Source organism: Daucus carota, chromosome 2 (assembly GCF_001625215.2).
Source record: "Daucus carota subsp. sativus chromosome 2, DH1 v3.0, whole genome shotgun sequence".
In the NCBI taxonomy this organism is placed as follows: domain Eukaryota; kingdom Viridiplantae; phylum Streptophyta; class Magnoliopsida; order Apiales; family Apiaceae; genus Daucus; species Daucus carota.
The window spans coordinates 31905519-31933401 of record NC_030382.2 but is presented as its reverse complement, the minus strand read 5'-3'; the positions used below and the strand labels follow the sequence as shown (position 1 = coordinate 31933401).

The following is a 27883-nucleotide window of genomic DNA, read 5'->3' as shown; positions in this document are numbered from 1 at the left end:
ATTTTAATATTAAATAATTTTATTCTTACAAAAAATTGAACACTCCCGAAAGAGTTCGAAACTATTATATATCATGTATATTTTTTAATGTACATTTTCCATGAACCACCAATGATTAAATTCTAGCTTTTGTTTTCAATAAGAATCACAAAATTTTGAATATTATCTAATTTTAGTAGATTTTAATCCATCTTGATTGAATGCTATCACATTTTTAAGGATAATCTTCGAATATATTAATATTTTTATATATTTCTAATACCCATACTCGGTATACACAAATTTCTAAAGAATCTTTAAATTTTTAATTGAATCCGATTTCAATAAGATCCACTACCTCTCAAATAAGTACTCCGATTACTACAACAAAAACTGCATCAGACAACGGTTTTTGCCCGTTGTCTGAAACCACGGAAAACCGTGGTCTATCGAGACGCCGTCTGATATGCATATCAGACAACGGGCGCACCGTTGTCTGAGATTGAGCAATACAACAGTTTACATTTAATAAAGTGTTGTGCGACACCCAGAAACAACAACGGGATTCTTAAAAGGAAATGTTGTTGTAAACGACTCACAACAACAGTCATTTTCCAAATTCGTGTTGTTAATAAGACTTGCAACAACGGTTTCATTAGTTAGCTACACTTGTTAGTAAGAAGATCGGACAACGATATTTGAAATAGAGATGCTTGTTATTTCCTCTCTTACACAACGGGTTTAGAACACCAGCCTACTTGTGTAAGGCATGTTCTAACAATATTTTAATTACCCAGGTTATTGTGTTTAATTATGTCAGACAATGGTTTTCTTTATAATGTTAGTTGTCTTTTACATGTTTTAACAATTGTTTCTGTTTCATCATTATTGCAAGTCATTTGCTTAGACAATGGTTTTGTAACAAAAATCATTGTTTTCAATTTTATGAGACAATGTTTTTTATGAATAATGGCCATTGTATCATGTTATATATGACAATGGTCCTATATTATCCCATTAGCTAAAAACATAATATACAATGATTTCACATAACTCGATTAAACTAGGCTAGAGAATGTAATTAACAAGCCAAAAATTTGTAAACAAAAATTTTCATTATGTGTTAATAACCAATGATACAACCAACCACATATACCATCTAATATCCACCAATATTTCCACTAAGGGTGGAAAATCCCAAATATATAAATACCTAAAATACATATAATAAATAAAACATACATGAATCTACGTACATTTAATTGCAACCTCACAAAAATTAATCAACCTGGCCTTGCATATCATTCAGCATGTGTTTCTATAGATGTGAGCTCCATCAACCTTGGTGCTGCCGTAATTGTAGTATCTAAAGTTTATCTAGAACTTGGAGGAATGCTGGCAGGATTTTCTTTGGGACGGTTGGTTCCCTTATCATATTGTTTTCGTGTTTGATGACTGCAAGAACACAAGTAAATGAGAGATCACTCTATGATATATACATATAAAAATCACAAACACTAAGCACTCACTATACTTTTATTTTTTCGATAGTCTTTAAAGTTTTATTAAATTTCACGTTTTAAATGCATGTAGAAACATACAAGAGTATCTAGTGAATGCTTTTATAATTAGCAACTGAAAAAAAATGCAGAAAAAGGCAACAACCAGTATTCGACAACCTGAACTATATTAATATAGATGTTTGTATTGATTAAAGTATAGAACACATGATATAGAGCATGCACTAATTTATGTACCAGTTTACCTTCAAGTAAAAGGCCATGCACCCTTCTTTTGTCTGAGATAATATTAAAAAAAAATATCAAATCATACTTCAGTTCTTAATCATATTATGAATAGTGACAAGAACGACAATTTGAATCCTACTAATATGTTTGCAAAAAATTTGAGAACAGTGCTGCCTGTATTGTTCATGGAAACTCTAATGACCTTGACTTATTTCCTTTCAATCAGATGAGGTTCATAGTGGCTTATCACTTATTATGCTCATAGTTGATGTTGTGTTTCCTAGCATTCCTAATCCAGTTTCTGATTAGAATTTTGTCTCAGCTTAGTTTTGCAATGTTAATCGTATTTTTTATCCATATTTAATAGTGTTTCCTAAGCCCCTGTGTTTGTTTTCTCCTTGTTGAGTCTGTATTACCAATTATTACAGGGCTTTTTAGGGTGATTTATTCTTATTTGTAATGGACTATTTATCAATGCTATAAAATTTCTCGGATAGATAGTCAACTGATTACTCTGCAATGTTGTTTTTATGTTCTTACCTTTATTTTATGAGCAAAGCACATCTAGCCTAGACACCCAAACCTTGCTTAATAATGCTATAAAATTTATAAATGATTGCAGACTTAATGAGCTTCTGCACCATCTCATTATTCACAACTAAACTAAAGACAACAAGCTAAAAACCAGTGTCAAGAACAATATACCTCAAATTACTCGGATTGTTAGCCATACATGTCACCCCATCGATATGTCTTCATTTGAGCTCTTGAGCCTTGCCAGAGCTTTGCCTGCTCAAATATTAACCGTTGTATGTAATCAAATATATGCAATGAAAGCCCCAATTTACCAAAACTGCAACTTAATGACCTAATTTAAAGTTCCCCTGAAAATTCCCCTGAGAACACATGATATAAGCCCAAATCACATGGATAATTTAAAAAATAACAATCAATAGTGAGGAAATACAAATTCAAGCCACGCAAACACAAATAAAATAAATTAAACTCATAAACAAGATAAGAGATTCATGTTGCCCACAAACATAAATTTCAGTTAATCTCGTGTGAAAAGCATAGCAAACCCAGATGCAAGAGGACCACATGGATACTCAAAATGAAGACCGCCTCCAAATTGTTCTGTTTACATTTAGACATAACAAACCCCCGAGTGTTATAATAATCTTCATTTGAAAGCATAAAATCAAAACTTCTAGATTCAAATTCTTCACGACTTCAAATCAAAACAGCAAAACAAAAAAAACAAATCACAAAGAAGCAGCGAACCTGATTAATCCAGTGAATTTAATACAGAGCTCAGACAAATTAAAGAAGGATTCACCTCTAATGGAGACAAAATGGATGAGAGAGAGTGTGGAGAACACATTTGGCATGTACCCAGTTGTGCTACAACTCTTGTGCTACCCAGATCTGCGACCCCCAATCCACTCTTAGATTAACAGTGGTGGGGTCGCCACCGACCCTCAAACACACAATCCCCAACCTCCATTAACAGCCCTGCAACCTTATGTTACTACCCCGATCTGTGACCCTCGTAGCATCTGCCGCCCTTCCACCGACTCCGGTGACCTCCCTCGTTGAACTGAACTGATAAGAACCCTAAGATTTCTCTTCCCCCAATTTCTTTTCTCCACTAACTGTGTAATTTTTGTTTTGGGGGGAAATTTGCCGCTCTCACTTTTACATGTATGTTTGGCACATATCTAATTTCTTTTAATTTTCATATTAATTATATTTATAATTAAAATTATTTTTGTGTCAAAAGAATAATTAAAATTATTTTAATTTAAATAATTTATTAAAAACAATTAGAAGTACGTGTTATATAATTAAAAGTTATATTACTTAAATTCATATATATATACATATATATTATAATATTGGAATATAATTGAAAATTTAAAAAATTAGTTGTATTTTGTCAATATACATAATTATTATTTATATATTTAATATTATATATAATTATTATATAATATTTTATATTTTGACATAAAATATTATTAAATTATGTATTAATAATTTGATTATGTATTATATTATTTCTTCTGTGCATATTAAAATAATTATTAGCTCAAATTTAATATGTAATCATTTATTTTTCATATATACATTATATTTAATAATTATAAATTATAATCATCTCTATTGTAACGTTTTTGTACTCTTTATCTTAACAAATATATATATGTTATGTATATATGCAAAAATTTATTGTTCATTTGTACTCCTAAGATAATTTTGTAGTTCAGACATGAGTATTAGTTTGTGTTTTATTTTGAAATTGAGAATAAAGTACTGAATAGAATCTCTATGTATACGATTAGCTCTATATTAATTTATAAATATTTGTTTCGATCATCTGCCTCAACGGATGTCGAGAACTAGTAATATTAGTCATGTATAAAAAAATCAAAATTTTTTATGTTTAGTTTGTATGTTTTATTAACAATACTAGTCAAATGTCAATTTTGTCTTATTATAAAAAGTTATTTTTTGTCCTGTAGTGTCTAAAAGACAACGGTTTTTATATGAACCTATGTTGTTTCATTGAAAATGACACAACGGTTACGAAAGTTATGCCGTTGTAAGAGACTCTGTTGCCTAAAATAGGCTAAAACAACGCTTCGGGAAAAGTCCGTTGTATAAAAGTAGTGTAGACAACGGTTATTGGGCCCAAAACCGTTGTATAATAAATTTTCATTTTTAAGAGTTAAAAATTCGCATTTCCTTGATCAATTCTTGTTTTTATACTCTTTGTCTTTACAAATATATTTATATCATGCATATATAGAAATATGTATTGTTCATTTGTAACACCAAAATAATTTTGTAGTTCGGACGTAAGTATTAGTATGTTTTTATGTTTACAATTTAGAAAGTACTGGATAGAATCTTTGTTATGTATAAGATTAGCTCTATATTAATTTTTAATTTTTTTTTCGATGATCTAACCGCACGGATGTCGAGAACTAACAATATTAGTCATGTATAAAAAAATTAAAATTTTTTATGTTTATTTTGTACTCCCTCTGTCCCTCTGATTTCTATACACTTTCCTTTTCGGGATGTCCCATTCAATTCTATACATTTCAAAACTTTCCTAAAATAGTAAACTTTTATAATATAAAAATCCCACTCACCCACTAACTTCATCTACTTTTCTCAATCTATCACTTAAATATTAATGGGTCCCACCACTTTACCTACTTTTCTTTCTCTTTCTTATTATTTTACATTACTTTATACACTTTTCTTAGTCTCCGTGCCCGATACAAATGTATATATCTCAATGGGACGGAGGGAGTATGTTTTTTTAACAATACTAGTCAAACGTAAATTTTGTCTTATTGTAAAAAGGTAAATTTTGTCCTGTAATGTCTAACCGACAACGGTTTCTATATGTAACTCTGTGGTATCATTGAAAATGACACAACTGTTACGCACGTTATACCGTTGTAAGAGAATCCATTGTCTAAACTAGGCTCAAACAACGCTTCAGGGAAAAACCGTGGTATAAAAGTAGTGTAGACAACAGTTTATGAGAAGGAAACCGTTATATAATATATTTTCATTTTTATGAGTTAAAAATTCACATTTCCTTGATCAATTATTGTTTTTCTACTCTTTGTATTAAAGTATATATTTATATTATGCATATATGCAAGCACGTATTGTTCATTTGTAATACCAAGACAATTTTGTACTTCGAACGTAAGTATAAGTATGTGTTTTATGTTTACAATTTAGAAAGTATTGGATAGAATCTTTGTTATGTGTATGATTAGCTCTGTATTAATTTATAAATATTTATTTTGATGATCTAACCGTACGGATGTCGAGAACTAACAATATTAGTCATGTATAAAAAAAATCAATTTTTTTTATCTTTATTTTGTTTGTTTTTTTAACAATACTAGTCAAATGTAAATTTTGTCTTATTATAAAAAGGTATATTTTGTCCTGTAGTATCTAACAGACAATGGTTTTATTAGTTAGCAAAGGCTTGTCTATAAGGCCATCATACAATGCTAACAAAAACACTTGTATGTTAGCTTCCCAGTCACACAACACTATTTGAAACCCTTGTTTGAACTGCTCGTAAACAACACAACAAATAAAACACTTGTCTAATTACAACAACGGTTTCTTGAACTATTGTCTGAAGTTTCTTCACACATCGGCTCTCAAAACAGTTGTCTAACATGCATCATTATACAATACCACAGTTGAGAAACCGTTGTCTGATTGAATTTACTAGACAATAGTTTTTTTAACCGTTGTAGGTCGTAGGTGTTAGACAATAGTTTTTCGAGGACGAAAAGAAAGTGTTGTGTCTTATTTCCAAACAACGCTTTTTTCACCGTGCGTTGTCTGATCAGTGTTGTCTAATGGTGTTTTTGTTGTAGTTCAGTAGTTTTATAGCTGCCATTATCAATTTTAAGAACTTGTAACTTTAAGTATAGATACAAAACTTTTATCCACAAAACTTATTTTAAAAAATGAAGAACAAGGATCAAATCTTTGACAAACAAAAAGAAACTTAGGTGCACATAATTGTGTACAGAAAATTTGTATATAATGACATGGCAAGTGATGTGGTGGGTTTTAATTGGGATGGTTGGTGTAAATGCAGCGGGTCATCCAATTAAAATTCATCACATGTCATTATACACATGTTTTTGTACACAATTATGTGCATCAAATATTTTTTTTAATTAATTATGCACCGAGCCTGGACATTATGGGGCCGGGAACAACCCTAAATAGAATTTACCAGCTTCCAGCATGTACTTGGAAACCTAATGAAGCCATTACATTGTGATGCACGTGGGTTTATGCATGTGAAACGACTTTACTGACTAATGTAAAAAGCCTCCAGCTTGATCCGTTGCATCAATTCAGGAATTGTTTAGAAATTTCATGCACCCTCATTTAACTGCCCTTCAAGTTAATACAGAAAAAACACCAGTCATGCATATGCTCATTAGTTTATGTATCGTTGATATTCATTCCCCCTGCCTAGTTGTCCTATACGAAATTAAATAGTTTCAAAGTAATTACTCCCTCTTCCCACAATACAAGTCCTTTTAAAAAAAAATTAAGCATATTAAGAAACCCTTCCTTTTTAGTTGTCACATTTTTATTTTTATTGGTTAAATTGATTAATTTTTGACCATAGATTATAAGTTACTCTTTTATTATTTTAAAAAATCTGAAAATTACATCTTAAAGTAGATTAAAAGTTATTTCCGGTGATATTATTTTGTTATTTTATCAATTGATAAAATATTAATAAATTTTAGTCAAATTTTGGTCAATTTGACTGGCACAAAATCAAATGTGACAACTAAAAGGGACGGAGGGAGTATTAATTAGACAATATTTTCTCATTTGTACCCCTAATAAATACACGAATGTATACTATTATTCAACCCTCATTAATTGTTATACAACTTTTAAGAAGGGAATTTTGAATATAACCAATATATTTGCATTGGAAACTAAAAATAGACAAGTATTATGGGACACAAATTTCTTCCAAAAGAGATTTGTATTGTCGGATCACTATAAGAAAAATGGGTAAAAATGAACGGATAAATATGATTGACTTAAAATATGACTGTCTTCGGTCACATTTAAGGTCAAATCTGAAAATGAACAAGTCAAAGCTTAATATGACCGGCTAATTGTGACTGACTTTAAATATGACCATAGGTAGCCATATTTAAGGTCAGTCATATTTAGACAGTCATATTTATATTGTGGGTCCCACAAAATTTGGGAGGCAAAGTTCCTTCAAAAAAATTACGATGACGTCACTATATTTGACCGCATTTGGTCAAAAATAAATCCGGTCATATTTGATTTTTGAGCGGTAAATTTCTCTCAAATTTTTCCGAAACTTTTTAAATCTATTATTTGACCGGGTTTGGTCATATTTATAAATGTGATCGCCGTCGGCCAAACATAATAATTTTGACTATTTAAAGTCATATTTCACATGCGAGGATTTGCAGTCATATTTAGATATGTGATGGCCGGCAGTCATATATTTATAAATATGACCAACGCAAGTCATTTTTACCCTTCCAATCTTACAACCCTACTGCAGCTTCTGTCCAATGGCGGCTTCACCCTTTCCCTTTTTTTTTTTTTTTTTTTAACGTAGGAACCCGCAGCCGCTACCCTTCGGGTGCGCACTGGGTAAACCCACGAGCTCACGCAATAGCCTGCAAACTACGTGAACCAAGGTAAACCGCACCTAAGCGCGACAGGCTCTGATCCAGGAGGCATAATCATAAATTCTGCTCCCTTCGGGAGTCGAACCTGTGACCAAGAGGATACATGTCCTCTCTTTAACCAGCTGAACCAACCCTTGCGGGCACCTTTCCCCTTTCTTCCATTCACTCTCACTATACTTTCCTCCTTCCACCATTTCTCTTCTATTCCTCATATTTCTTATACCATTTTTATGGGATCTTTGTAATCATCAAGTAAGTATCACTTTTTAGTCTTTATCTTTTATTCTTTCATTTATTTTGTATCACAAAATATATGATACCTAATTGTGTTCATGTGTTATATAATTATGTGAAATTAAAATGGATGCTTGTTGGTACTCATGCATGATGAAATTAATTGAAATTATTAGTGATAACTAGAAAACATTTTCGATTGTAGATAGTTTTGTCAAATTGTTAAATAAAATACTCACTTTTAATTAGTTGTATTGAAGTTAAATTGAATACAACTTACATCAATGTTTGTAAATCATGTAGATGGCATCCGATCGTAGTTGGGTTTGTCGTAATCGGTTCAATGAGTTCACATATATAACGGAGGAGTACAAAAATGGTGTGGATAACTTTCTCAAATTTTCTTGTAATCATCTTGAAGATGAAGATGGAGGACTTATAAGATGTCCATGCCTAAATTGTAAAAATAGGTACTTCAAAGAACCTAGTGTTGTTAAAGTTGATTTGTATCTTCATGGTATAATGCAATGGTATACCAAATGGGATTTACATGGAGAGAAGGATGTGCCCCGAGTTGAAGATGGAATGAATTCCGGTTATAACAAGGATGATGACATGTACGATGCTTGTACTATGCTAAGAGATTTTGCGGATGCAAATAGCTATTTTGAGGAACCAAATGCGGATGCAAAAGAATTTTATAAGTTGGTGAATGATGCCTCGAAACCAATTTATCCAAACAACAAGGATTACACGACATTGTCATTTGTCAACAAGCTACTACATTTCAAGAACAAGCATTATTGTAGTAACAATGGGTTTGATGAGTTACTTTGTCTTATTGGATCGGTGTTGCCTGGCGGTCACAAATTTCCAGGAAGCTATTATGAGGTGCGAAAGATGATATCGGGATTGAATATGGGGTACGAAAAAATTGATGCTTGTGAAAATGATTGCATGTTGTTCTATAAGGAAAACATCAATAAGACACATTGTGATATATGTTACACAAGCCGATACAAGGAGCAAAAGGCTCATAGAAAAAGAATATCCCACGAAAGATCCTGCGTTACTTTCCTTTAACGCCCCAAGATTGCAACGTTTATTTATGGCTGAGAAGACAGCTGAATATATGAAGTGGCACCACAACAGAGTTGTAGTTGAAGGTCAATTATCTCACCCCGCGGATGGAGATGAGTGGAAGCAGTTCGATAATAGATTTCCTGGATTTTCAAAGGAGATTCAAAATGTTAGACTCGGCCTATCCACTGATGGATTTAACCCTTTTCGTGATGCACACGCAAGGGAATATACAGTATGGCCAGTTGTGATTATTGTGTATAACCTTCCTCCATCTATGTGCACCAAGGCTCCATACATCTTTATGCCTCTTCTCATTCCTGGACCGAACTATCCGACGAAAGACCTTCAAATTTACCCCTTTTTGTTGTAGTGGATGAATTAGGAAATATTAATTTTAAATAAACTAACAAGTTAAAATTAATTATTATTTTTAAAATATATTTTTATTCTTCTTCGTACTCATTTATATACTTTAGAGTAAGTATGATGTACCCATCTTAAAAGAGATAGAGTTACAATATTAAAAATTGATCTTTTTACTAAAATAATATTGTATTATTTCACAAAATTCAATAATTTGTTCTATATCCCATTTTAAGTTTCAAGATTTTGAAAGTCATTTTAATTTTTCTTGCCTAACTTCAGGTGCAGTAGTTCATTATTTTTATGTTTAATGAGGTGGCAATTATGATTCTATTAATTTTTCTATTCCATATTTACCACAAATTATTAGATTTTATTTTTGTTATAGGACTATCACGTCAGTGAATTGTACCGAAATACAATACTGAAAGAATGGGAAGAGCTTCTTTTATACATGAAAATCTTTCATCTAACCAGAGGGCATTTCCAAATGTTCCACGAAAAATTAGATAAAAAATTATTATGTCTAAAAAAAACTACTAGAAAGAAAAGCAAAATCTATGAAACTAAGAAGAAAGGAGAACTTTCATTCAAAAAAGTTTACCGACTAACCAAAGGTCATATAGAGATGGTCCGGAAATTTAGCCAATAAAACCTTAATGACAGAAAAGAAACCTCAAATGAGAGATAAAAATCCGAAGAAAAGAAGAAAATTAAGAAAGAGAGAAAAAAGGAGGAAAGAAAGAAAGAATGCACAAAAGAATATGCCAGGCAGCGAAACAAAGTCATCAAAAAGACACAATCGTTAATTAACAATTAACGACAAACAAAATCGCAATATACGATCAAAAAACTATCAACTATGGCACTCCTTCGAAAGAGACACAACAATTAACACTAAAGATAAAACAACTCTAAAACACAAACTGCAATATAAAGTCTTATATATATATATATATATATATATATATATATAAACATTCCAGGGAGGTACTTATTATATGGAGTTACATAGTACACCACTGCAAATCATCAATTTTATTATAAATTTTATCATAGAATACATATAAAATGTGATTCTAATATAGAATACTTTAAAATACATCTATTATAAGTAATATAACACTTAAAATTTGAAGAAAAAAGTTTATTTTCGAAATTGATTCTATAACAGAATAATTCTGGATGATTATTATTTTGTTATAGAATCATGTTGAGATATTGCATACTTTTAGATGATTTTTGGAATAAGAAAATTGGATAACTTCATTTTTGATGTAATAATCAAAATTTGTAATTATATTCCATAAAAAATTATAATAAATATATATTATGTATATATTTATAATGGTGTGCTACGTAACTCCATATAAGAGTGTATGCTATGGAGTGCTACCATATATATATATATATATATATATATATATATATATATATATATATATATATATATATATATATATATATATATATATATATATATATATATATATATATATATATATATATATATATATATATATATATATATATATATATATATATATATATATATATATATATATATATATATATATATATATATATATATATATATAGCTTATAAACGAATCACAAAATTCAATTGCGAAATATATAACCAATAACAAAAGACATATACGACAAATATGTTTAAAAGTACTAAGACAAAAGATTTTGGACTCGTACCATTGTTGTGGTTTCAATTTACACGATCCTTATCTTATCGAATATAAATATATGTGCGGAAAAGAAAAATATAGTTCTGAATAACTTATTTTTTTAATTTTTTTTCTAAATAAAAATATAACATTCAAACTTTTATATGGAAAAGAAAAATTTTAGAAATAAGTTATAGAACTATACTTTACCGAAGCATTAAAGTTCGTGCCGCGTCCCCGTTCCCCAATATATATAACTCAGGGGACGGAGGAAGTAGATTAGTAAGGACACATTTCCATACATTCTTGTGGGTTATCCATGTCAAGGTTAATGTCTCGTTCATGCATATTAGGGAATGAGCACGGGTGTACCATGCAACTCTTTCGAAAATATACCTGGTGACGATTAGTGTTAGCTTCAATAATTAGTGGCAATATTTATCCAATTGTGGCGTGGTATTAATCCATACGACTAGGCTTTATTGGAGAGGGCTCTTCCTTCGAACATGTCACAACCGTCTCTCTAGAATTTTCTAGAAAATTCAATAGGACTTTGGCGACTGTCTTGACCATAGGTCTATCCACAAAAATCCTTTAGAGAAGTGAGGCTTGGAAGGATCTAAAGAAAGTATTCAATTCTAGAGCTGATGCATTGGCTAAGCCAGGATTACAAAGAAGGCCACCCTTTTAGGGGTCATCTCCGTAGAAATTCAAAAGCATCCCAGCGCCCACAAGATTGAAACAACACGGGTAATATAATATAATTTGGTAATTGTTGAAGGTGAGCCTACTTGCATGAGGCTGATTCCAAAGTTACTTATAACGGGTACGTTGCCCGAAGACAAGAATGAAACTAAAAGGCTCAGAGACAAAGTAGCTCGTTATGTGATCCATGATGGTAATGCTATACAGAAGGGGTTTTAATTGTCCCTTACTTAACTACATCGACGGGGAAGTGTGCAATAATATATATTATGAGAGAAATGCACGAATGCATTTGTGACAATCACTCGGGGGTGGATCCCTAGCATAGAAGATGGTCCACCAGGATTATTATTGGCCTACGATTAGGAAAGATGCTCATGACTTAGCCCGAGCTTGCGATAAATGTCAAAGTTACGGCAACTTTAGTTACTTGCCTGCAACTCAACTCAACTCCCTCTCTAGTTCATGGTCCTTCGCAATGTGGGGGATTGACTTAATTCTTTAACTATATACACAAGGTCAGTGGGTGTTAAATATATAGTGGTGGCTGTGGATTACTTCATCAAATGGGCACAAGCAGAACCTCTAGCAACCATCTCTACAAAGAAGACCAAAGACTTCGTTTAGAAGGCTATTTTCTGTTCGTATAGGAACCCCTACAATTTTATCTCTTATAATGGTAAGCATTTCGATAGCAAAGAATTGAGAGGGTTTTGTGAAGCTCTAGGCATCAAGAAGGATTTCTCTACTATGTGTCATTCTGAATCAAATGGCCAAGTCGAGGCCATTAAAAAATAATCAAGATTACTCTAAAGTCTAAGCTAGAGGAGGCCAAGGGTGATGGCCAGAAGAGCTTCCTCGAGTGTTATGGTCCTACAACATCATGCCAAGGAGTACAACTGGTGAGACCCTTTTCGCACTCACATATGATTGTGAAGGCATGGTCCTGGTTGAAGTGGGTGTCGGGTCTTTCCGTAGAGATCATTATGACCCCGAGACTAATGAGGTTAATTAATCACGCCTCTATCTAGATATGATCTATGAAGTGAAGATGAATTCTCAACTCTGATTAGCCTTCTATCAACAAAAGATTTCCAGACATTACGATGAAAAGGTGAACACTTGTCCCCACTGTATTGGAGATCTCGTCTTAGGAAGAGTAATGCCAAATACTAAAGTAGCTGGGCACGGTGTTTTCAAGGTTAACTGGCAGGCCCCTACAAGATCAAGTCTGTTATTTTCGGTGGCACTTATTATTTGATGGATATGAAAGACAAATTGGTACTAAGACCTTGGAATGCGGAGCACTTTGCAAGTATCATCTGTGGTTTGTTTTTGCTTACACTCGGTATGAAATTCATTCATGAATCCTTAGTCTAGAGGGTAGTAGTGTTATATAAACACCTCTCCTAGCAAATATCAGTCTTGGGGCTTGTCCCGCTTATCAATGCATTTGAATTCTAGTATTTTTTTAAAACTTTACAAGTTCGAATTAGTTTTAGTTGTTTATTAAATGTATTTCAAAAAATTTATTTAAATGAGGTCTTATTAAAAGCTTCAAAGTTACAAGTCAGCTGAATTAGGAAGCTACACTCGTATATGGGATCGCAAAAGAATGACACGAATACAGTTGAAGTTTATTGTTCAAGCTACTTACATGTATGATAATAGCAACCCCGAGATGGTCCCGAATTAAAATGACTAAAAAATCAGGCCCGTTATGCGACCCTAAATTGGGCTCGCTAAGCGACCCCAAAGTATCTGATAATAATGTATTTGATAAGTAGCTATTCAAGAATTGGTAGTTTATGATTTGGCTCAAAGCCGATGCGGGTAACAGCCTTGATCATACCTTAGTGAACAGAATACCTTGGTGAACAGAATAGTAGCTCAATCTACATCACTAGATGACTCCCGAGATAAGGTCGTTCCACCTGCATTAATGAGGTTAAGTAACTTGAAAAGATACAAGAAAAAAAATATCATATATATATAAATCGGTTTTTATATGTTGTGCTTCTGGGCACACACTAAGCACAAACTTTTATAAGTATATTTTGTTTTAATTGGCTTACACTACTCTATAATGATGGACCCTCTCTGCATTTACAACAAACACACCAATCATTATACATCAAATTCATAGATTTTAATGCTTAGCATGAGTCAAGGACACACACTAGACAAACTCTAAATCGGTTTTTCTTATGCAAACGAAATAAAATATGTAAAATTGAGATACAAAGAAATGAAAACTTCACCGCATTAAAAGTCCTCGGTTAAAGTTAAAAAGGAGACGGTAGAACCAAAAAGGGCATAAAGGTTTGTTGGCTTTTTTACAGTTATGCCCAAAGAAAATGCAAAACTGAAACCAAACAATTTTTTCTTTTTGAGTAGTGCACAAGCATTTTTCTTTTCATATGTATGCATGCATATCTAAAGTCAGTTTCGTGGCGGAAATATTGTACAATATATTGATCAAATAAGATGATATATAATCAGGAATGCCTTGCCCCTATCAATTATATGACCTTGAAAATGGATCTCAAACTATTTAATCACTTTATTACAATGGCTATCACCTATGTTATTCACTTGCATATAAATTTTGGGACACAATACGTATCTGATTATTAGACTTCGTATTCGAAAAATCTTAAAGCTAGGAATACAGTGTCCTATTTTTTAGACACAACATAATAAATTGATGAATAATCATTGTAAACAAATATCTTAACAAAAAATAACTATCAAGTTACAAATTTGTAAAGAATATTGCAAACAAGGAATCTTGTTTTTATTTGCTCCTTTTGTTTTTCTTTTCTGGTTGGGATTGTAATAACTGAAATGTGATCTTTAAATTGGTCACAGTGTTAACATTACAGTCAAAAGATCCGAAACATAATAAGTTTCGTGCCTGATTGTCCAAATATCAGACACGGATACAAATCCCTGGACGGAAGATTTGAAGTAACATGTGTTGCCGGTAAAATTAGAACTTAATTTATGAAACAACAAAGTGACTCGAAGAAAGAGAGAAGAAGAGACTTGCTCCACTAATTCAAGAAATAAGAACAAAACATAAGATTGAGATGATGGGGTAACCTACTGACAACAAGCAGTCACATGAATCGGAGAAACTTTGCAGAAACTGTTCCAAGTGATATTTGACCTCACTCTCCATTATATGATGATACCCAGCCAATTCTGAAACCAGTGCACTGTCCACACACACTCAGCATATAGTATACATGCATTTTAAGATTTAGAGGATCATAAACAAGCCACTACTTGTACTTCTGATCACCAATTGCAATATACACTATATTCCTAGATCCACAATTAGCAATGACACTCTAAAAAAGAACATGGATTTATATTACACCTACACCTGAAGCCCTTAAAAAATGAATCCCCAAGTCCTCAGAGCCTGATATGCTACAGAATGATACTACAAATAGACTCTTTTACATTGCAGAAAAAAGGGGCCACCCTGCCACCACTTTCTGATATATTATAAAAGCTTCACGCTTTTAATACCATGTTTTTGCCACACCTCAGGTTTGCTAGGGTTGTGACTCAAAGCTGCTGGTTGCAGGTGGTTTTTTTTTATCAAGTCATGCAAATGTTATTGTAACTTTGAGTATGCACTGGACCTTGGTCATGATTCGTGGCTCAAGCACTTTCATCTGGACACAAGCAATTAGACTAACTAGCTCTAAATGTATGATTTCCGATTAGAACGAGATCATATGTAGCTTCTTCTGTGTGTGTGTGCGTGTGTACATGACTTTAATGAAGTTGCAAAACTTCAGTATTGACAAGGGGATTAAATGTATGAGAAGGAAATAGTGAATTGATAAATGGTATTTTAGGCCTATTAGTCTTCCTCACTACTGCTGCATATAGAGAACACTTTTTTTTAATTGCATACGAGCAAATCTAAAAAAGAAACAGGCACTGATTTAGAAATGATATGTTCTCGGGCATTTTAATATCAGGTGACATGAGTCACAGATTCATAAAATAGTCCGTCTTTATCGTAAGCACTTCATGTCAGTTTATGCAGATTGAAACAACCAAATGCCAGGAAAGTGATGCTCTTTCACAATCTCAAAATTCTTTTACATATAGCCAACAAAACTTGCATAAAGGAAAGACATAGCTGCATCAATAAAAAACGAAGTATTTTATATTAGCTTAAGCAAATAGCACCAACGAATTCATTAACACAAAGAAGAAGCACAAAGAAAGTTTTCTTTTTTCCGTAATTATCATTTTTCAAATTACATTGCATACACTGGAAAAATGTTTAAAGGAGTATCTTCCAATACAAGAAAGCGAAGAAAGTGTTATTCAGGAATGAAAAAAGAATTAATTACAACCAAAACAAAAAACCAAAGTAAAATAATATACAACTAGCAGTAACATACACTTTCAGCAGTGGGCAAGGTCAGATAGAAATTCTTTTTTTTTTGAAAAAAAAATAAGAGAAATACTATAAGGGTGTTTCGAGATTCTTCTTCACTACCTGAGTGTTTCTATCAGTATATTACAAGTGCTTCATTTGAGTATCTTTCCTCTATTCTGTTGCTAAGTTGCAACTTATCTTCTCATCTATGGGCCATTTATAGGCTATTTTGAAAATGGGGTTTCATTGTAGGTTGAGGATATTGAGGCCCAACATTCATCCCTCTCCAAACTAGTCTGAAGCCCTTCAAGTCTTCTTTTAGATTGGCCCTTGAGTTTAATCATCTCCATATCAATATCCTTAAGAGGCGGTTTGGAAACCTCCATTTCATTTCAAATGATGGAATTCAAATGACAGTATTTGAGTGGTCATTTCAAATTCTCAGATTTATACTAGTATTTGAATGTCCAGATTTCAAATGAAATCCAAATCCAAACTCCCAAACAAGTTATTTGATCAAAATCAGAATTTCAAATGAAATCTATGTTCCCAAACAGGTTCCCAAACAGGCCATAAATCTATTGCTAAGTTTCAGCCTTTTATCTTCTCATTCATGTAACATTTCTAGGCTATTTCTAGAAGTTGTTTAGGTCTTCTTTTAACTTGGCCCTTGAGTATGATCAGCCCTTAGAAATATGTGAAATTCAGATAGATGCCATGTTCCCTTGATTGACATTGGCATAAAAACTTTTTTGTTGTGTTAATGAAAGGATCCATGCCCAACTTTAAAGAGGGAAATTTTATCATTGTTTGGATGCTTGCAAAAACCTAAGTTGGTAAGAAGGCTTAAAAAATGGATGTAGCTTTTAACATGGCCATACAACTAATTATCAAGTATGGAGTTCTTTGCTTGCCACCTGATCAATAAAACCCATAGATCAAAGAGGAAGATGCACTTAGCAACTGTTGCCAAGAGATCTTTTGGAGGAATGACCTAATTTTGCGTCTATTCAGAGTCTTTTATAGACTTGGTATAGTTATTTCAAATGTAGTTTAATATTTCAATATAAATAATTAAGTCTATATTATTTGTGGGATATACATCACTTACATCGTAAAAACTAACGTAATGGACTAAGGCCCATAAACAATTGGGCTTACTATCAATAGGTACTCAGGGCAAGTCCAACAATGTCCTAAACCAAAATTTGAGGCATTTGGAAGAAATGAGTGCTCCAATGATGTAGTGCTGTCTTAAAACACTAGGACATCCAACATGTGCCTTATTTTTAAGGCACCACAACGCTTGTCCTAGACTATTTTTATCAATAACAAAATTAATTTCCCTCCATCTCAACATATCTCTCTCCTCTCATCTTTTCCCTTCCCTCCAATACTATTTCAAATATATTATTAGTTTAACAATAAGGCATAATTATAAGGCATGTTGTTGGAGTTCATATACCAAAATATTGTCCTAAATCACTAGGACACTATTTTTTTTAATATATATATATATATATATATATATATATATATATATATATATATAACTTGTTAAGACATTGTTGGACTTGTTCTTATATAACAATATACTACCCCAAATATATAATTAGATGAATGAATAGACTAATTGAAATTAAATTACTTAACATAGACGTACGAAACCAAGCAAGCACTCCGTAATGATGGAAATCCATATGCTCAACCTCAATTATATCATCAGCCACTTGCTTCTGTTGAACAAGCGAAGATACTTGCTTTTCTTGAACAAACGAAACTTGCTACAAATAAAATTCTACATCGGAAACAATTTCATTACCATGTTCCATGCATTTAAAAGCATCTGATACGCTTGTGTCTTCAGCATGCTACAATTTTGTTGTAATTTCGTTCCCTTTGTCTATGACTATTTTCACATTCTCTAAATTCTCAAGGATTCTCTCGTCTCTTATGTGCATGTGTTGTACCTTTCTCTACTGAAATAATTTTTGTACTTGTTTTCAAAGCTTTCAAGTTCATCATATTGTTTATCCAACTCCTTCAATGTAAGCACATATTCAAGTAACCTATGTTCACAAAAACGAACTTAAACTTCATACTTTAAGAAATCAAATTCATCCTCAAAACACAGAATAATATATTTTACTTCCTCCATTACGGACTTTATGTGTTCGGACATGTTTTAGTAGAGCGTATATCAACATAAACTAAAAAACGCAGTCGATAGAAGCTTAATTCCTCAAATTCAGAAGGAAGAGGATCTGAGTTGTCAGAATTCAGAAGTCACAGGGCCTGGACTGAAAATCATAAAGGCCATGGGTTGAACAATGAAAAATTCTGAAGTGCAGGGGCTGAACAGTCAAAAAATGAAGTTCAGGGACTAGTTGGTAATTATCTGAAATTGTGAGGGATAGCACTGAAACTCTGATAAATCTCAAGGATAATTTGAAGTTTTCAAAAACCAATAGATATCAAATTGTAGTTTTGCATAAAATAAGTTAGCACAACAGGCTTCATTTTTCAGTTAGAGCAAATGGGTGATAATAGCCAGATATGTTTCACATAAATTGTTGGGCTAAGCTGGTTTAAGTCCAAAAACAAATGAATGGACTAAGAACAGAATCAGGGATTCAGGGCATACAAAATCAAAACAGCAGTATCCATCTCTTCTTCTACCAGAAATTTGTTCTTTAACTCTTCTCTTTCACATTCCCACTCTGCTGCTTTTCCGAAAGTGAACAGTAACTTCCGGTGGTGAAACGTTACCTTTTTCCGGAAGTGAATAGTGAAATTAGTGAATAATAAAAAAATATCAAACGAAAATCCCGAATCTCCCGACTACGAAATTGATGAAGCAACCTCAGCTCTTAATTTCATATATCTTAATATAATTCAATGCAGGACAAATCGTAAAACACCATTGTACAAATTAAAATCAACAAAAAGATAATAATTTGGTGGATTAATCGCAAAAAACCCATTACCCTAGGGTTCATGACGGCATAATATAGAAAACGCTGTAGATCACAACCCAAAGAGACCTGATTCAATATTTCAAATATCATTTGTGGGCTAGTCTTTTCAAGATTTTAGTTTCGCTTGAGGCGAGTTTAAATAGCTAGTCAATGCTAGTTTTCGGACTCGCTCTTGGCTAGTTTTTGGACTCACTCTTGGCAAGTTTTGAATTTATACTTGTCAAGGTTTATGATCTTCCGAAAAAAACCTTTTCAGTAGGTTAATGATGATGACAAGCTTCGAAAAGAATGATTACTATAATATAAAAGATGGTATAAAAATTTAGAGATTAATAATTTAATACATATAAACCAATCCAGACCACACGTACCCAGTATATTTCGCTTACAGCAGGGTCTGGGGAGGGTAAAATGTACGCAGACCATGCCCCTATTCTCAAAGAGTAGAGAGGCTGTTTCGGTGATGACCCCCGGCTTTGTGCAACATAAAATATAGTATGACATGTATGTAAATAGTGCCTTGGCCTATGATATTGTTAACATGGGACTTACCTGTCTTGCGAAATCCTCTGTCAATTGAATGATTTGAGCCCTTCTCTTCATACCAGAGTGTCATAACCAAAAAAACCCATGTTATCAGTATCTCCATCTCTGATTGTTCCTTGCAAATAATTCCAGTATATCCACACCAAATCTCGAAAATAACAGTAAATAGTTAAGAATCTTCTCCACAACTATGTACATGTAAATCAGTGTATGTGTTGATGAAGAACTTTGAAAACGATGGTCTTTATGTTAAAACCGAGCATAAATCCATATTTCTGTTTTGGTGTTTTCATTTGGTTGAAAGTGATGAAAGAAATAATCACCCTTAACCATGTATCCTTCATTTTTTCCAAGGTATTTTCGCTCCCTTTTATTTTATCTCTATATGCATGCTTCACTTGTTGTGGATTATTTTATTTACGTGGGTCACTTTTATTATGATCAATATGCTAAGAAATAGACGTGTAATGATCGATTGATGCTCTGTTTAGGATGTTAGGGCCTGTTTAAGTGTGTTGATTAGCTTCATTTTGTGCGTTTAAGAACATGTTTTTCGTTTCAAATTTTGGATTTCAAATATCATGATTTGATTTGTCATTTCAAATTCGAAGCTTTACATTAGTGTTTGAATGTCGTGGATTTTAAATGAAATTCAAATCTAACTTTTTCTGTGTATTTACTTCTACCGATGGATATGCTCCGGGTGGTCATCGTCCTCTTCGCGATCGTGTGCGGGAGAGATAGCGTAGCGGTGGTGGCTGAGGGTTGAGGCGACGGCGGTTCCTTTGGGATCAGGTTTCGAAAAGGAAGGCGTTAATTGTGCCTTAATTGAGGGCGTTAATTGTGCCTCTTAATTGAGGGCGTTTATTGTGCCTCATAATTGAGGGCGTAAATTGTGCCTCCTAATTGAGGATGTTAATTGTGCCTTATTTGAGGGCGTTGATTGTGTCTTAATTGAGGGCGTTAATCTTTTATTAATTGTGCCTTAATTAAGAGTTTAATTGTCTCAATTATGAGTTATCATAATTGTGTGAATATTTTGATCAGCACATGCATATACACGTGATTTTATTAATTATTGAATATATTTTTTATTTTTATAATATATATAATATGGTATATTATATCGACTTATATTCTTCTTGTTTCCTTTGTTTCATTTTCAGGATTCTTGGAAGAAGACGGGTTTTTATATTTGGACATTAAAGTTTTATTGTCTAAATTCCCCAGTCATCTTGCATGTCCGACGGCTAGATGATAAGCTTTCTTGAAAGAAAGAATTATCACGGTGAGTTGCCGATTCATGTTTGTGACATTTATTCTCATTTTTACAAAAAAAAAGTGATGAAAGAAATCAATAACTCTGTTAGTGTGAAAAAAAAGGAATAGATGCAAGAAAAACAGGGAGATTAATCCAATATGTTGATTTTGATTTTTGTTTGAGCCGGAGTTTTCTTTCCTAAAGAGAGAAAAAAGACAAAACTGCAGTAATTCAATAAATGAAATTCTGAATTGTATGTGTGCATGTAAATACTCTGCGTATCCTGGTTGGGTGTTTAAGAAACCAAAAAGAAGATACTGATGCAGTGATACTCATCCTCCATGTTGTTCGCGGTGATAACAGCCACAGAGCTTTTAATAATAATAATTCTAACTGGGAAAGCGGGCTGCCCATGTGACTGACTTTGTACAATAGTATTACTTTTGTTTCTTCCTAGACACTGAGAGTATGTAAAGTCTAACCCTCAATAATCCTGACATATAAACCACACAAATATAAACATACATATACGCATAGATATTCATCTCCCTCGTCTCCCTCGTCAATCTCTCTCTCCGACGTCTCTCTCTCTCTCTCTCCCTTTCTTTCTTCTTCTCTCTCTCCCTCTCCCTGCGATCTCTCTCCTCTATCTCAGGCGACGCTTCGGCTCCGGAGAGTGTCGCCGTCGTCGCCGAAGAAGAAAGCTGATGGTGGTGAGTCGGTAACGGAGACCAGAAAATTTACCAAAAGTGCCCCTCCCGCACCCCCTGTTCCGTACCCCCACGAATCCCGCTAAAGAAATACGACGACACGCCAGGTGGCGCACTCCGTGCATATGCTGCCGCACCCCCGCGCACCGCCGCACCGGGTGCGCAGTGCACCACCTGAGGGCTGCACCCCTGCTTTCTAGATATTTAATATATAAAATAAGTATAGTGGAGGAAAGTAGTGGATGTAGTTAATTTTTATATTATTAAATGTTACTATATTTGATAAGTTTTGAAATGTAAAGAATTGGAAGAGATATTCCAAAAAGGCAAGTGTAAAGAAATGGTCAGGACAGAGAAGAGGTATCTTTTTACAAAGGAAAGACAATTGTGCATTGAGAAAAGCAAGATGTACATATTCAACTTTACTTTTTACTCAAAAGGACAGGATAGAGAGGCCGTTTATGTAAAAGACCCCTAGCATTCCCAATAAAGATTCCAACCCTTGATCTCTGATGGATGAATGAGGATATATTGCATTTTCATGTTGATATGTTTTATTTGCTATATATGTTATGTTAAATTGTAATTGTTATTGCGTGTTAAACAATTTCAATTGATATTTGGAGTGTCAAAAACTTCATTTATAGATTTTTTTCCCTTATGTTTGAAATTTATTAGATATCTTATGCTGATTTGTAAGCTTAAAGATGATATGTTTTTGGATCTCGATATATTATTTAAATGTATTGGGTCGGGTGACGTAGCATAGGATGCGGGAGAGAATAAAATAAGGAAAAATTAATAAAATATCTAAACAAGCCGAATACGAAAGCCGCTCATCCATTATAGAATAGGCATAACAAAAATAACTAAATACAAAGAGTAATTTTAAAAATATGATATTTTAAATATATTTTCATGAAATATATTTGTAATCATCCTTATTGATTTTATTAAGATGTTAAATAATACCTCGTATATAAATTTGTGATCCATCTAAGTAATGAATAGAATGCCTAATACTAAAAAGATAAATAATGAGTAACTAGATAGAGATGTGACATAAACATGTTGGCCGCAGTTGTGCTGGACTTGATGACTAGGCATAGAATTGGATGGTCGATATAGTTCCCCGCTTTTGTTTCTAAGTATCCGTAACACGCGTCACTTGTTAGCACAAGTACAGTGTTAAACAAGAACTCCATGTGTAAGCACCATTATGAAGCCCACCCCTCACCTCGCTATATATACACTTCACACATTTCATGTGTTCAGCATCATATATGCTTTTCCTTATCTACACCTACAAACTACACAACCAGATCATGACCATGAAGGTAAGTTCTTCCGCTGCTAATATAACCTTGCAGGATCAGCGTAACTCCGAAGCACTTTCACTTCCTGAGAAGGTGATGTTGAATCTTGATTTAGGTTTCTACCAGAATCAAAAGGAATTAGGGGAAAACCTCGAGGCAGATCAAAAGAGTGCTGTTTCATTAAAGGATATTCAATCACCAAGATCTGGGGTGGCCATGGTGAGGAAATGGCCGGCATCGACTGCAATAAATGAAGATGTGAAGATGAAAGTGCCTAAACGGATTTTGGAGATTATAGAGGAAGAATCGCATATTGGGGAAGACGTTGCAGTGCATGTGATCACGGACGAGAGTGATTATTGTAAATATCAAGATAAGGATGTCTGGATCTGGATCTTACTAGACAGGCCAACCACTCCTGCTTCGCCGATGAGTGGCAAGGCAGATTACTGAAGTAAGGTCTTTGTTTATTCCATTGTAAAGAAATACATATCAATCATGTATTAAATGTTTGTTAGTACTTTGTAAATCTCTGTGATGTTTTGTGTGCATATAAATAACATTACAGGATGAGTTTCACGATGACTATACAACTTATAAGATAATCTTTCACGACACTATGTGAATAATAGCTTCCCAACTAGGAAAATATTTAATAATCTAATTGTTTGATAAATATTTCTGTGTCAAATTACTTGAAAACCCATAAGAGTGAATGTTTAGCATGCTTCTCAGTTGTTATATTATTAATATTTCCTCAATCTGAGTTGGTAGACTACTATTACACAGATTATGATAACATTATCTAATCAGTACTGTTTTGCATTTAGGCTGAGGTCAAGCAGATTGAATTTACAAGGCAGTCATGGAGCAGAGGAGTTGGAAGGATCTAATAGTTGATCAGCTTGTTGAGTATCCGAACACCATAGGCAGGAGAGTTCAGGTGAACGGGACTCGAGAAAATAATAGAAGAGAGAGGGGCTAGAAGTTCGTAGGATTTGGGCTATCAATAGTGTAGGATTCTAGTTTGTTTCTTGGTTGTCTGCTACTCTCCATTTTGTTTCATTTCTGCTAATTAAAATTTCTAAAATTCTAAAACGTGTATCGAGTATCAGTGGATCTTTGTTGGTGCTAAGAATTTAATTGACTAGACTGTTAGATTACCTAAAATACCACACTTCTGCATAAATATATTACTAATAATACAAACAGTTTTTTATTTAAGAATTATGAATTTAGACTACAAATTTGAAACAGGAAATCAAATTTAAGTTGGAAATTAGAAAAGACACAAACATTGTAATCAGTAGATAATATGACTCAGTTTCATTTTTTGAAGGAGCAAAGCTGAGTGTAGGATTTGATGTCATTTATATCAGCATAAACTACCAGGTCTGTGGAACCGCTGCTGAAGTTCAAAATTATTGCACTTATGGTGTTAACATAAGAAGACATTCCTTTTAATTGGTGCTTGTGATGCACATATCAAAAGGCACATGTAGAATAGTTTAATTCCTATAGCATACCCTGGAACTGTATATGTGAATTTTGAATCATGATCCAGTAGAAGATGATAACCCTCTTGTACTAGTGAGATGTATGTTCTGACGTAGAATTACTTTAAAAAATATACCAGATGAGCATAAATGTTACCTATTCAAATTTCTCAAAGTTCCGAGTATCTAGTTAGTCATCAACCTTGGGCAAAAACGCAGCTTCCATCTAAAACTATGTGTTCCTGATATGTGTAAACCAGATCAACGAGTGTACAACACAATAACAGTTACTGACCTTAGATTTCTACCTTTATCTCATATGACCCTCTAGTTCTGAGCCTTTGATTGACATGCCTTCAACTGACATAGCACATGAGTCTGGTAATGATATCTTCGGCTTCAAAAGACAGCTTTGCTCCTTCAGGAAATTTCGAGTGATTTCTCCAATTTCAAATCTGCAAGAATTACAATCAAATTTTAGCAAAATAATTCAACTGATTACAACAAAGAATTTCTGGATTTTTATGTTGTTGCAATTATGTCATATTTGTCTTTATCAATTTTCTTTAATCATTGTTGTTCACACTTGGTCGAACATTCACATATATAACTGCAAGGAACAAAGAGCAGTACTTGTTTACACTTTATGCATCCACATAAACCAAAGTCCCTAACATTATTTGGCATTTATGCTAAGATCGATGCAAAGAATAAAGTATGTTTCTTAAAGGCTATCTTTTCTGTTGTAGGACTACTTAGATTTTACTCTTTTGAAAAAGAAGCCCGTTACCTTGTTATATACATCTAGCTAATCACACTCACATCAAAATTTCGGAAAAAAGATAGACAAATATGAGTTAGCTGAGTACTTTAAACACAGGATATACTGTGCATGAGAACCATTGCATTCCGTCATTTCCATTATGCAGCAAGTAGCCTTATTATCAACTCCTTAGTACACGCTAGACATCACTAAGACTCAATAACTCCAAAATCAAATATCATTATGGTTCACTCTTAACTTCAGAGAAGCTTTTATTTTAAATGCCCAATTTTCCCAATTTGACTATGACAAAAAAAAACTGGAAAAAAAAAATCCCAATTTGACATTTTGGTCCTACAGCAACCCAAGGCCTGTAAATCTTCATCAAAGATGACTGGTACCTACATTCTTCCGTATTAAAAATATCTAAATATTATATAGAGTCAGCGTTGACCTGTGTCATGTAGGTATGGGTTTTATTTTAAATAAATTGGTGGACATCGCACAATCATCTCATACATATTTGTCCCAAGAGACCACCTCGGAAAAATCTGGTATTGATGGTAACAAAATAGTGGCACTTAATAAAACGATCTAAAATGCTCAGATACATTCTATTCAAATCACTTTTTTATCAGCGCTTCCGGGGAAATGTAGTCAGGATTTCCATTAGTTCAATAACCAGTATACTATATAATATGATAATAATAAAATTAAGAATGAACCTAAACATACAGAATTAAAGAATATAAGCTTCTATCTCAGATTTTAGGTTTCACTCTGAAGAAGGCTATATCTGCAAATCCTCAGTCAGGGTAGTCTTTACATTCCCTCTAAGTAATCATATTACGGTAACTATCCAAACATATACAATTCAATTCATCCTAAATACCTATATAAGGTGTGGTTCAGTTGTGAAGAATAAAATACAGATAATTACTTAGAGTCTAAAAGCAAAATGTACAAAAACTACATCCAACACAGAAAGCCAACAAACAATGATGCAATTAAGAAGATACAAACATCAGCCTTGTACCTTCTACACGGTGCCATTCCTATAACAACCAAATTAGGCTTAAGTATTGCAATTACTTTGCCGTAACCAAAGAGGCCTACCAACAGATTTCGATCACCAAGCAGATTGTGAAGCCCGGTATCTCTAATGAATACATAGCAATAAAGATGATCATAAACTTAATTTGCGTCTAATAAAAACTCGAAAACATATCATAATAACTAACTCTAACCGAATGATACCAACACAATGCCAACAATTTATGGTAACTAACTCTAACCAAATCACAACAACACAATGCCAACATCTCATGATCGTGGGAGACTCCTTAATTATCGGAATTCCAAGTAGAATAGTGCAATTACAGTGATTAATTATGCTTGAAGCTGTGTCAAAACTGCAATTCAATTACCCCCAATTGTTTTCTTCATTCAAAAAATTAAATGACAGTATGTATGCAGATGAAGAAAGGTGGGTGTTAAAATTACCTGAAAGAGCAGCTACCAATTCATATGTATGCATCGCTTTCACCATTTGCCATACAATCATATAAACTCGCCACTCCACAAAATGATCATTCACAGCGCTCACCTTGGTCTTTTAATTGTTTCTCTTGAATTCCATGGTTATTAGATTTGGATTTTAAAATTATTGAAATATTTTATTAGTTATATAAATTATTTGGTATTAGTGATTTTTAATAATGATAAATGTTTTTCGATCATGAATTTTTGTGAGAATGTTTAGCGTATTTTACATTTGTATATATTCATCATAAAAAATATTGTATTTATATTTTAAAAATCTAACAATTTTCTCAAATCTAATAAATTACGTATTTGTTAAAAAAATCTACTAAAATCTAAATTCATTAGACCCTTTCTTCTTGTTGTTTTTCTACTCTTTAAATATTGCGTATTTATATGGAAAGAATAATACATATATTAATTAGAAGGATATTTTCGTAGCTGAATCTTATTTTAAAGTAATATTTTCTGCTCTAAAATTTTCTATTCTTATTTTAGATTAATATAACAGGGTTATGTTCTAGAGAGAACCACTAACCATAGAACCATAGAACCACAATTTTTTTAAATAAAAAAAATATATAGTATATTTGATACATAGCCAAGGGCAGTATAGACCCAAAATATTTAAGATAAAAATCAGCGCCCAATTTTGATTTGATTGACAAGTTTCTCATATCCACCAACACTCTACATGATCAGCAGCATCGAATCATCCTCGAATCATAAAATCTTCAGCATCCCCGAATCAAGCTTCTCTGCAGAAGGTGAGAACAGATATATACATATATATACATACACTCGTC

General features: G+C 33.0%; 1 long non-coding RNA gene across 9 annotated transcripts; it reads right to left on the bottom strand.

The window, feature by feature from the left end:
- Positions 1-1121: 1121 nt before the first annotated feature.
- Positions 1122-27174, bottom strand: LOC135150614 (uncharacterized). 9 transcript variants are annotated; one of them, XR_010288784.1, is made up of 8 exons: positions 27039-27174; positions 26572-26692; positions 19996-25227; positions 15164-15275; positions 13907-13988; positions 2433-2516; positions 1745-1777; positions 1122-1434 (listed from the first exon to the last, which is right to left on the bottom strand). It is a non-coding gene; the product is annotated as an uncharacterized LOC135150614 (long non-coding RNA). The 9 variants fall into 9 exon arrangements; XR_010288785.1 differs by lacking the exon at positions 1745-1777; XR_010288787.1 differs by lacking the exons at positions 1122-1434; positions 1745-1777; positions 2433-2516 and adding an exon at positions 6341-6684.
- Between the last annotated feature and the right edge of the window lie 709 nt (positions 27175-27883).